The sequence below is a fragment of the Phascolarctos cinereus genome, unplaced genomic scaffold (genome assembly GCF_003287225.1).
Source record: "Phascolarctos cinereus isolate Bilbo 61053 unplaced genomic scaffold, phaCin_HiC Scaffold_4;HRSCAF=312, whole genome shotgun sequence".
NCBI classification, from domain to species: Eukaryota; Metazoa; Chordata; class Mammalia; order Diprotodontia; family Phascolarctidae; genus Phascolarctos; species Phascolarctos cinereus.
The window spans coordinates 271,075,763-271,088,850 of NW_027555847.1; the positions used below are offsets into that span (position 1 = coordinate 271,075,763).

The 13,088-nt window shown below is 36.9% G+C and overlaps 1 pseudogene; it reads right to left on the reverse strand.

Moving 5' to 3' along the window:
- Positions 1 to 9,373: 9,373 nt before the first annotated feature.
- Positions 9,374 to 9,924, reverse strand: LOC110199248 (interferon tau-2-like; annotated as a pseudogene).
- Positions 9,925 to 13,088: the final 3,164 nt, after the last annotated feature.

The following is a 13,088-nucleotide window of genomic DNA, read 5'->3' on the forward strand; positions in this document are numbered from 1 at the left end:
CTGGAAAGCAATCTGGAATTATGTCCAAAGAGTTATTTATTAAACTGCCTATACCTTTTGACCCAGCAATACCACTTCGAGGTCTATTTCCAAAGATGATTAGGGAAAAAGGAAAAGAACTTATATATTCTAAAATGCTTGTAGCAGCTCTCTTTGTGGTAGCAAAGAACTGGAAATTGCAGAGATGCCAATCAATTGGGAAATGGCTGGAAAATTTGTGGTGCATGGAATATTACTGTGATATAAGAAACAATGAACTCAATGATCTTAGAAAAATATGGAAAAACTTGCATGAAATAATGAAGAGCAAAATGAGCAGAACCAAGAGAACACTGTATAGAATAACAGCAATATTGTAAGAATGACTTTGAGTGAATAAGTCATTTTGACTATTATAAATACCCAAATTAATTACAAAGGACATATGAAGAAAGACAGTCGCTATCTGCATCCAAAGTAAGAACTGATAACTGAAAATATGTATAGAATAATTTTACATACATATACCTATTTGTATCTAATGGGAGCCAATGTGGGAAAGTGGAGGAAAAAAAAGAAACAAATTTACATGATAACTTTTATATATTTAAAAGGAATAGCAAGTCGTACATAAGAGATTTGCAGTGTAAACCATCTTTTATACTATGTTATGGAAATGCTTGCTTTATTCCATAAATTAAAAATAAAATAAATTTTTTAAAAATCATGGAAAATGAGTCAACAGTAAAGGATACACAGAAAAAAAATACTGAAGAAAAGAATACCTTAAGAAAAGAGACTAGACCAAATGACAAAAGAGGTCCAAAAAGCCAATGAAGAGAAAAAGGACTTAAAAAGCAGAACTGGCCAAATGGAAAAGGAGGTCCAAAAGCATATTGAAGAAAATAATTCCTTGAAAATTAGAATGGAGCACATGGAAGGTAATGACTTTATGAGAAACCAAGAAACAATACAATAAAACCAAAAGAATGAAGAAATAGAAGACAATGTGAAATATCTCATTGGAAAAATGATTGACCTGGAAAACAGATCCAGGAGAATTTTAAAATAATTGGACTACCTGAAAGCCATGATTTAAAAAAAGGCCTAGACATCATCTTTCAAAAAATTATCAAGGAAAACTGCCCTAATATTGTAGAACCAGCAGGTAAAATAGAAATTTTTAAAATCCACTGAGCACCTCCTGAAATAGATTCCAAAAGGAAAACTCCCAGGAATATTATAGCCAAATTTTAGAGTTCCCAGGTCAAGGAGAAAATATTGTAAGCAGCCAAAAAGAAACAGTTTTTACTTTCTTTATTTATCTTTAGTTTTTTCATGTCTGGTTTTTTTTTTTTTTGCACAACCTGACTATTATGAATATGTTTTGCATGACTACACATGTATAACCTACAGGGAATTGCTTGTCTTCTCAATGGGAGGGGGTGAGGAGGAAGGGAGAGAATTTGGAACTCAAAGTTTTAAAAACAAATGTTAAAAATGTTTTAGGTGTAACTAGGGAAAAATAAAACACTAAGTAAAAGCTTAAAAAGTTCTTTGATAATTATATTTCAGTATAATTCTTTCCCTTTGTTTTCCTCCACTAGAAGATTTCCCAATAAATGTAGGAGTAAAGAAGGGATGCCCCCTTTACTCGTTTTTTATATAGTTTTAGAACTTCTAGCAGTAATAGTACAATATGAGATAGAAGTTAAAGGCATAAAGATGGGCAAAGAGTAAGCAACACTAATGCTATTTCCTGATGATATGATAGTTTACTTAGAAAATCCTGGAGAATCAGTAAAGTAACTGACCAAACTAAATAAATTTAGCAAATTTTTAGTATACAAAATAACCCCACAAAAATTATACAATATTATTATATTATGTTATGTTGTATATATTATTATATTACATTATACAATATTAACGCATTCTAGGAAGTTTTAGTAGAGAAGATTGTTCTCATTCTAGATAGCATCAAAATGCATAAAATATTTGGGAGACAATCTACCAAAGCAAACTCATTGTGTGTATAGATTCATTTACAAATTGTTCCTCAGGGAAACAAAGAACAACTTAAGTGGATGAAGGAATGCTCATGACTGCTCATGACTGGGCTGTGTCAATATTATAAAAAATGGCAATATGACCAAAGTTAATTTGCAGATTGAATGCCATGCTTATCAAACTACCAAAGGGATAGACACATTTCAGAGCAAAGTAAAAGTAACAAAATTCACTCAGATTCTTATAATCTAGTCACAGCTCAGATTTTTAAAATCTAGCCAGTAGCTTACTAATGTTCAGACTCCTTAAGAGTCTGCCCAATATGATGAATGTTCTATAAACCTTGTTTTTGGCTGAAAGAAGGCTTGGGTTTAATTCTTTCAGACAGGATCCACATGTTGTGATATTGGGGTCCCAGCACCCTTAAACTATTAAACCTCAACATTTTGGTGGCCCATATGGGGAAACTGCCTAAGCCCAAGTTCTTATCCAGCCAAGACAGGAAGGTATGTAAGCCTCCCCCCCACCTCTTGCCCTGCAGTTGGGGTCACTCTCCAAGCACCAAGGCTTGGAGGTGCTTTTCAGGCAGACAGTTACAAAGCTATCTCTCACTTGGCCTGACACTCTCAGGCTCTTGGTCCACTGGGTCAGTTCAAGGCCATGGACCTGGGTACACCTTCTACAGCACAGAGGACAAAGACAGACGCCCTATCTGGAAGTGTATGCCCAATTCTGTCAATTCTCTAGGTGCTGGGGAATTGAGGAAAACTGCAGTTGCTTTTTGGTTCCCTGAGGCTTACTTACTCCCTCCTTCTACACCCCTGAATCCTCCTTCATGGAGGTTACAGGGAAAAATTAGAACAACTAAAAATATCTTGGCAGATTCTGGAGGTTTTATGATTGATCATTAAGGAGTTTTGAAACACCTCTGAATAACCTGGTTACTTCCTTCCCTTGAGTCAAGAGGGTATCTGTTAACCCCTCTCATAAGAGAAGAGAGTTTCACCCTTTACCTCTCACCTTTATTTCACCCTCCCCCGCCTGGGAAAGGGGGGGGGGTCAGCAGCTACAGCTTGGGCCCCACTGGCAATGGCCTGGGTCCTGGGGCAATCTTTGCCTGGAAGATCTCCCAGGTTCAGCATATCTCCCTCAATGTAAAGAAGCTGGCCTCCAACTTTTAAAGTTGTAGTTTTGACTGTTAATGATGAGATGTTAATTCTCTGTGTAAAGTAATTTGGAAACGCATTTGACAAAACTAAAGTAACCTGACTGGTAATGGGTTTATTTCAAGTTTCAAATTGGTGAACTTTTTGTATCAGTTATGTTAAACAACTTTTCATAATTTGGTTACCGCTAAAATAATTTGGCTATTGTTGGTTATTGTTTTAATGTGTAAACTAGTCAAAAAGCTTATTTGGATTATGGCTTGCTGAGAATTTGCAAGTATATAGAAATAATCTCTAACAATTGGCTTTTTACACCAGGACAAATTTAAGTTTGAGATGTAAATGCTGGAAAAGTTTTTACTAAACTGTGATTAGTGAAATTTGTTGTTTGAGATAAAAGTTGGTGGGATTTATTTTGAGTTGTCTGATGGATCATAATAATCCATCAATAATCAATAATCAACCATCCAAGAGGAATGCCACAGAGAGAATGTAATACTGGTGGAAAGTCAGCATCTGGCAAAGCTGAGAGGACACTTTTAGCCTCAATCTAAGAATAGCTCTTCCTGGCTCAGTTTCCCCATTATGTTTTTTTGAAAAGGAATGTTACCCACCTGGCTATTCCTGAGTCTGGCTATGAGGTGGATTTGATACTGCATGGTTGGAAAACCGAGTTATCTGAATCCAAACAGAGCTAAGGATGTTTTATCCTGTCATATCTGAGCCCTGCAATCTTTTCTGTCAGATTTGCGTCTTCTAGACTAGCGGCCATTCACCTATCGTTTATAGCAAACAGCAAGTACCAGCCAATGTTCCCCCATCATTCCTTGGATGCAGCCTGTGCTCAGTCCCAGTCAACCTCCTCATTGGGACCCTCTTGAGTCAGGGACGGCTCTAAGCCCCTTGCCAGCAGGAAGCAGTTTCAGAAGCCAAGACCTTCGCCTCTTACCCCAAAAGAATTTGAGTCCCATTTGTTTGAAGGGGTAATGATGAGGATGGGAGCTAGACCCCAAAAAGGAAAAATCTTGGACTTTCCCACATAGTCAAATCTCTGATATTCACCTGAAGCTATGATCCTATCAACTGGCCTTTCATTGTGGCTACATTCAGTCTCTCAATTCTCTGTTACCCTTAACCTAGCCTGGCCCTCATTGTTTTACCTCCCTGGCCATTTCCCACCCTGAATCCTAACTAGGCTCCATTCTCCCTTGACCACCTGGTCCAGGTCCCAGGAGTTCAGAGTTCACCCCAGCTTACTGGCCACTCCCATCCAGATCTCCTTAGACCTCTCCTCCAGTCACCCCAAACTACTTGGCCACTCCTAGATTCCTCCCATAGTCTTTCTGTATATAAGGTCTATCTTGTCTCCATTAAGGTGCTCAGATTCTTATAATCTAGCCAACAGTTTATAAATGTTCAGACTCCTTAAAAGTCTGCCCAATATAACAGATGTTCTAATAAACCTTGTCTTTGGCTTAAAGAAAAAAAAAAGTAACAAAATTCATTTGGAGGAAGAAAAGACCTAGATATGTTGTGGAGAAACTGTGGCTTCAAAGCCACATGTGGCCCTCTGGTCCTCAAGTGAGGCCCTTTGACTGAATCCAAACTTTGTAGAACAAATCGCCTTACTAAAAGAATTTGTTCTGTAAAACTTGGACTCAGATAGAAGCCCACACATGTGGCCTCAAGGCCTCAGGTTCCCCACATCTGATCTAAAATAATTCCATTTTTTTCTCCAGGAAACAACAACTCTAAAACAAAGTTTAATATAGCTCATCTCTAGGTTCCCCCTAAATGTGGATAACGGGATGAATTTCCATAAAGATACTCAGTGTACAATTTAGGTATCTGTTTGTGACATTTAAAAAAATTATTCTATCACAGCAAATGCATAAGATATGAAGGATTTTCAAAACCATGAACCATAATACAGGATATTTTCGAATGGGCCTGAGATTTCAATGAGATATGGGATTCCCAGTGGAGAAATTCCTTCTATTAGTTCACTTCAGCACCTACTCGTATAGCTTATAGACTCAGAGAATTGCATAGAGCACTGAGAAATCATGACTTGTTCAAGGTCACAAATACAGAATGAATCTGAAGCAGAAGTTGAACTCATGAGTTTCTGACTCTGTGGCCAGCTTTCTATCCACTATGTCATTCTTCCTATCGTCCCAAACCTTCAATGGCTCCCTATTGCCATTAGGATAGAATATAAACTTATTGTGCTTGCATTTACAAGATTTTAACAGTCTGGTTCCAAAAATCTGCCTTTTTCACACTGTTACCTTTCAAGGATTCTAGTCCACACTAATCACCCATCCTCTACTCTACTCTCTCATCTCTGTGGTGCTCTGAATCCTTCCTCCACAGCTTCTCCTCCTGAGTCCTTCTCTTCCTTCAAGGACCAGCTTCAGTGTTGTCTCCTCTGTGAAGCTTTCCCCAGTCTCCTCCCTGTCATTATCTGGTTTAAAAAAAAAAGAGAGAGAGAGAGAGAGATTTATTTTTCTTGAATATTTTCTTTGGATCTCATCTTTTCCCCATAATATGATCCTTACCATAATTTTCTGTGTAGGTGCCCTATATGCCCTAGTAAATGGTACTTAAAAGAAAGCTTTCCAAGGGCAGTGACCATACCATTTTTCATTTCTGTATTTCTAGCATCTGACACAGTTGTCTGCATATAGGGATAGGGACTGGATCTCTGATATTATTGTTAGAGGGAACTAAACAAGTGAGGAAACTCTCTCTACCAATGCAGACTAGCACCTTGTATGCAATTGGTAATCTTAGAAAGTTGCCTGGAGAACTGATGAGTGAAGCCACTTACCAGGATCATTCAGTCAGTATGTGTCAAAGGGAGGGTTTAAAGCCTGGCTTTGAATTGAGCTCTCTACCCATTATTCCAAGCTACCTCCTTTAGTAAGACTTTAATAACCATTTGTATTTGAACATCACACCTATCAGATTGGCCAACATGACAAAACAGGAAAATGATAAATGTTGGAGAAGGTGTGGGAAAATTGGAACACTAATGCATTGTTGGTGGAGTTGCGAAATGATCTAACCATTTTAGACAACAATTTGGAACTATGCCCAAAGGGCTATGAAAATGTGCATATCCCTTGATGCAGCAATAGTACTTCTAGGGCTGTATCCCAAAGAGATCATAAAAATGGGAAAAGAACCCACATGTACAAAAATGTTGATAGCAGCTCTTTTTGTGGTGGCAAAGAATTGGAAATTGAGAGGATTCCCATCCATTGGGGAATGGCTGAGCAAGTTGTGGTATATGAATGTAATGGAATACTATTGTGCTATAAGAAATGATGAACAGGCTGACTTCAGAAAAATGTGGAAAGACTTGTATGGACTGATGCTGAGTGAAGTGAGAACGTTGTACATAGTAACAGCCAAGTTGTGCGATGACTAACATTAATAGACTTAGCCCTTCTCATCAATGCAAGGATCTAAGACATCTCCAAAGGTCTCATGATGGAAAATACTATCCACATCTAAAGAAAGAACTATGGAGATTGAATGCAGATCAAATAATGTTATTTGCTATTTTTTTCTTCTGTTTTGCTTTGTTTTCTTTCTTGTGGTTCCTCTTATTGGTTTTAATTCTTCCTTATGACATCACTAATGTGAAAATATGTTTAATAGGAATGTATCTGTATAGTCTATATCAGATTGTGCACTGTCTTGGGGAGGTGGGCAGGGAAAGAGGGGGAGAAAAACTTAAAACAGAAAAGCTTATGGAAGTGATTGTTAATAAATTAAAATAAATTAATTAAAAAATGAAAAAAAAAGAAACTTCAAAGTCCTCATCCCCAAAATAAATAAACAAATAACTATTTTTATTGCAGGATGAGAGTCATTAGTAAAACAGTTCATAACTAAGGGCACATAAAGTATTTTTTTAAAACTTCAAATAATGTGGGAAAACATATCAATAGACTCATTGTAGGCTCATTGTGAATATCATTTCAGATACTGTACAGACTTGTTCCTCAACAAACAATAAGTATTAAACAAGCATGAATAGTAGAAATAAAGAAATGTAAATTGCAAAAATTGAAGTTGTTTAGCTACTGAGGTAGCTCTGTGTTCTAACCCCTTTTCAGTATCCAAATGACAGCTTACATGGTGTTAAATACTTCAGCTAATTAAGATGCACCTCACTTGATAAAAAAAAAAAAAAACAACACACTCTATCCCAATGATTAGCTGCATGGTTTTAAGAAACATTAACTTAGCTAAAAAGCTGAAATGTTTAGAAAGCTAATTTTTTCTTCCTTAGTTTCCTCATAACAGAAAGTGCCTCCCCTGATTCCCATGAGGAGTAACTGTCCTTTTTAATCTTAAGATATTGACTTAATCCTTGGAAATAGCTCTTCAGGGCCAAGTTGGTGTTCTAATTTTGCAAGGAAGGCTCTTCCCATTTCATCTGCTTAAAACACCTTGGTGGCCATTCCAGCTGCTGATCCAATCTGCTGAGTTATTCCAAGCAGCAGGAGAGGCATTCTGGTTGAAGTGCTTAAAGATTGTTGGGAAAATTCTTGATTATTTATTAATATTGTTTGAATCTAGCTTTATGTGACTAGAAACTGTGTAATCCCAAACCATGAGTCAACCTGACCTCTGAGACTGTCCAGGGACGCCAGCATGCTTGTTTTGGGTCTGCTCACCTGGGTCTTTGGGTCTACCCAAAAAGTTTGTATTTTGGGCTCCCCAGTAGCTTGAGTTTTGGCTTCATCCAAATTTTATTGAATGCTTATACTTATGTGCTGATACACATCTCAAGCAACCTACTTATGTGCAGGCTACTCATCCTGCACCCTCGTTTGAACTCTATATAATATGAAATTTAACAGAGATTAAGGGGAGGGAGTTATATGTTTTCTGGCTTCCTGCTCTGCTGAACCAACATAAAATTCTTTCTAAAAACCTTTTTTTTTTTTAGTTTTTTGGGGTTGTTTTTGACCAACAAGATCTGCTGGAGCTCACAAAGAATAGTTCTGGAATGTTCTTTTTCCTTCAAGGTTCAGTTCCAATGCCTCCTCCTCCAGGAAGCTGACCTTCACTCTGTCAGCTAAAGGTGTTCTCTCCCTCATAAAATTCTATTGGACCACTTGTTTTTGGCCCTCTATCTTTTTGCCTTTATTTCATCTTCTCTTGAGTCATTTGTTTTTGGGTACGTGTTGCATACTCTCATTAGAAGAGGGTTTCTTTGTTTTGTGTGGGGGTTAGAAAGTACAGTGAAGCCTATGGACTCCTCAGAATAAATTTTTTTGGCAGTTGAAGAGAATGCCAAATTACAATTACAGTTTAGAGAAATTAAAGATGTAATCTTTTTCTTATCCAAATTCAAAAGCTCCTGAAATTTATCCACAGACCCTGTGGATCCAAGGCTAAGAACCCTACATTAGACTATTAGCTTTCTGAGGGAAAGAACTGGAAAATTTTTCTTCTCTGTTACCAGTATCTCCTTTAGTATCTTGTATAGAGTAAGTGCTTAATAAATGTTGCTTGAATTGAATTGTTCCATTGAATCTGTTATCCATTCCCTTGAGAACATCTAGTTAGTTTTTCAGTGAGAGTTAATTTAGTAAAAAATAATTGGACAAATGGTTTCTTAAAAATTATATTTAATATAAAAATGACATTATTAATATCATATAAATATATACTTTCCTCAATGAATAATAATTATGACCAGAATAAATAAATATCAATTATTATTTCAAATATTATATCAAATATTATATAAAGGTAAAATAATATAACAAATATAACAAAATAAATATCAATATCAATCATAAAACATTACAACTATTTAGCTACTGAGCACAGATGAAACTTCTCTGTATTCTTAGATCTTACATTTTTAACAAATGACACCTTAAATTATTTTTAAAACAATCCAGCAAGGGTAGCTATGTGGCTCAGTGGGTAGAGCTCCAGCTCTGGAGTCAGGAGGACCTGAGTTCAAATCTAAGACATTCAACACTTACTAGCTGTGACACCCTGGCAAGTCACTTAACCCCAACTGCCTCGCAAAAAAACCCAAAACATAAAAATAATAGAGTGAATTCAGATGTTTTCCAATTGATAAAGAAATGACAGTCCTTTTTAACTATTGAATGCTGGGTTTCAGGAAATAGGAAATTAGTCAAGGAGCTGAAATGTTCTTAGAGTCCAATTCTTCATTCTCAGTTCCTGAGTTTCCTTGTGATTTTATTCATGAACAGAAAGGCCTTCCTGATCTCTACTCTCATGATTTCCCAGGCACAGCGGCTATATTCTTTACTTTGTAAGTACTGCCTTATTCCCTGGAAGTAGGTATTCAGGGCCAGCCTGGGGTTCTCACTTCCCAAGGAAGGCTCTTCCCATTCCACATCCTGTCCAACACACGTCTCCAGCTCTTCCAGCTGCTGATCCAGGCCACTGAGTAGTTGTATGAGCTGGGTCTGATTCCAAGCTACAGGAGTGGCATTCAGGCTAAAGATGGTAAAGACCTGCTGGAGCATCTCATGAACGATGATTGTGGCATTTTCCCTCTGGAGCTGGCTGTCTTCCATGGTTTCCTTTGGGAAGTTGAAGTTGGTCCTGTCCTTCCAACATGGCACTAGGGAAAATGTACTCATTTGGTCCAGGAGTGAGAAGTTTCCAGAAGGCCCTGAGTCAGGTCACAGCCCAGGGAGCAGAGGGTGCTGGAGCAGAGCAGCACCAGGGCAACTGGCAAAAAGGTCCAGGAGGTCATGATGACACTGAGGATGGTTTGGGTTTGGCTGAGCTGGGAGACCAGTGAGCCTTTGTCTCAGCTTCTTGGGTTATGTGGCCTCTAAGCCACTCTCTCTTAAATAGTGCTGAGTGTGGTTTTCACTTCTTAGTATGGGATTTCCCTTCACTTTCTCCTTTCTTATTCTTAGTTTCCACATTAGTTTTAGAAAATACCATTAAAAAATCTTCATTTGATTTATTTGTTAAAAAGGCAACTAAATTAGATATATTCTGAATTAAGTTTTGTGTGTAAAAGGGATTCCTCCTGCAATCTTGTATCTCTCCAGCATCTAGCACATGATAGTGCAAATCTAATCAATCATCATATCTCATCAGTTACCTATGAAATAGCTCTTTCCACCTGCCCATCCTTTCCAATCCCATTGTAACCACCAAAATTCCTGTCCTCATCTACTTTTGCCTATAGCAGTGTAATGATTGCAATAATAATAATAACTTACATTTATGCAAAAATTTAAGGTTTACAAAATGCTTCTTGCAAACTCTTGTGAACACACAATAAACTAATATTATTTTGATTTTATTGAGGAAAACCTAATGCTCTCAGATATTTAAGTGACTTGCCTAAAAATGCAGAGGTGATAAGTATTCTAGCTTATTTTTGGTCCAAATCTGACTGCTTTAGTCCCATCCTGCTATCTCCTACTTCCTTGTAGTTGTGTGTCTACAATGCTTTCCTCCATCTGCTGGCATCTTACTTGTTCAGTGGCCAGGTGTGACCCTCTCTGTCTCCTTCCTTCCATTGTACCTTGCCTGTAATAGGCTGCTGTATACATTCACATATATGTGTATTGTATATCTCTGTGTATATTTGAACCAAAGAACATACTATGATTGAATATAAAGTTTTGGAACTGAACTATTGAACTGAAATGATTTCCAATGTACTTACCCCTTTCTAGCATTCTAGTATTCTGTGATTTCATTCCTGTTATGTAAGACAGAACTGAACTAGATGAAAAATAAGATAGGTACAACTATATCTTCAATGAATCAAGGATGACTTTTAATAATAGACTGGGCTCAATTTTTATTTTCTTTATATGGTCAAGTAAAAGTGGGCAATTTCAGCCCTATGGATTTCCCTTTGAGCCTTGCTAACATGGAAAACAGGGTGTTATTGCTGTTGTGGGGGTACCTATTAAAGGCCTGTCTTAGGGTAACTTAGATTGTAGTAGAAGAGAGATTTGACAATTTCTGTTTTCATTTAGATTCCACTGAATCTCCCTCAGTAGTATGTTCCAGTCCTTGGAAAAACTCTTGGTTTGTGGCTTGTCTTGGCTTCAATGTGCACTCTGAGCTGATGATGCCATCACATTGTATTCTGCCAAGCTGAATTTCCACTTGTTCAGTGGGGAGATCACTTTTCCCACTTCCATTTTCACCACGTTTAATGTGCATTCAGTTTCCTTTTGATCTCTTTCATCACTTGAGCTTTTGAGGACTTTCTTTGTGGAGGGGAAATAATTTGCCAAAGGGGAACTCACTTTTTCTGCTTCCATTTTCATCATGTTTAATATGCATCCTGGTAGCCTCATGGTGTTTCCGTGGAAAGAAGACTGGCTTTGGAATTGGAGGACCTGAGTCCAATCCTGCTTCTAACACTTCCTATGTAGATGACCATAAGCAAGTCTCTTTACTTTTCTAAGCCTCAGTTTCCTCATGTGTAAAATGAGGGTTTTGGACTGCATGGCCTCAAAGACACCATATACATACATACATACATACATACATACATACATACATATGTATATATGTGTGTGCGTGCGTGTATATATATATACATATATATACATCTATATATGTATATATGTGTATATATATATATATATATATATATACATATATATATATATATATATATATACACATTTGTATGAAGGAACAAAACAGTATTTTCTTCCCTCGCCTTAGTAAACTGTCCTCTGTAACAAAGGCAGCTAGGTGGCACAGTTGATAGAATGCTAGACTTGGAGTCAGGAAGACCTGAGTTGAAATCTGTCTTCAGACTCTCAAAAGCTGCATTACCTTGGGCAAGTCACTCAACCTCTGTTTGCCCAAGTTTCTTCATCTGTAGAATGAGTATATTAATAACATCTTCCTACCAGAGCTGTTGTGAGGATCAAAATGAAGTTATATGTCCAAAATGCTCAGCACAGTGCCTGGTACATAGCAGATACTATGTAAATGGTAGCTATTATTATTATTTTATTTAAATAAGAAATAGATGATAAAAAAAAAGTTTAGAAAGGTTAACCAACCCATTAACAGTCTGATTATATCTGATTGTATTTGTTGTATTCCATACTCATATTCCTCCCCTCTCCAAAGAAGGAAGGAAAGTATATCTACATTTTTTCCCCTGTTCTTTGGGGCCAACCTTGGTCCTTAAAATTACAATGTTCACTGTCCTCTTTTTTTTTTTGGCTATTTATTTTATTCTTTCCACTTATACTGTAGTCATACTGTAGTACTGTAGTATATTGTTTGCCTGATTCTGTGCACTTCATTCTGCATCTATTCATATGTCTTCCTATGCTTGTCTGAGTTCTCTATAGTAAATACTCCTTACATCACAATAGTATTTCATTACATTCATGCCTTTCGATTTATTTAGTAATTCTCCCAATTGATGGGCATTTACTTTATTTCCAGTTCTTTGTTACCACAAAAAAAAGGTGGTTAACCACCTTTATTAATTTTTGTAGGCATTTATTTTCATGAAATGCAGGTACTCACGAGAGAGTCTTAGAAATTACGATATACTACTGTGAACAGCTTAGCTATTCTCAGCAATACAATGATCCAAGACAACTCGGAAGGACTTTTGATGAAAAATGCCATCCATCTCCAGAGAAAGAATTGATGGAATCTGAATACAGAATGAAGCATTTTTTTAACTTTATTTTTCTAAGGTTTGTGTTTTGGTCTGTTTCTTTTACAGCATGACTAATGTGGAAATATCTTTTGCATGACTACACATGTATAACCTACATCAAAATACTTGCCTTCTCAATGAGAGGGGTGTGGAGGTAGAAAAAGAATTTGGAACTCAATTTGAAAAACAAATATCGAAAATTGTTTTTATGTGTAATTGAGGAAAAACAAAATACTAAATAAATA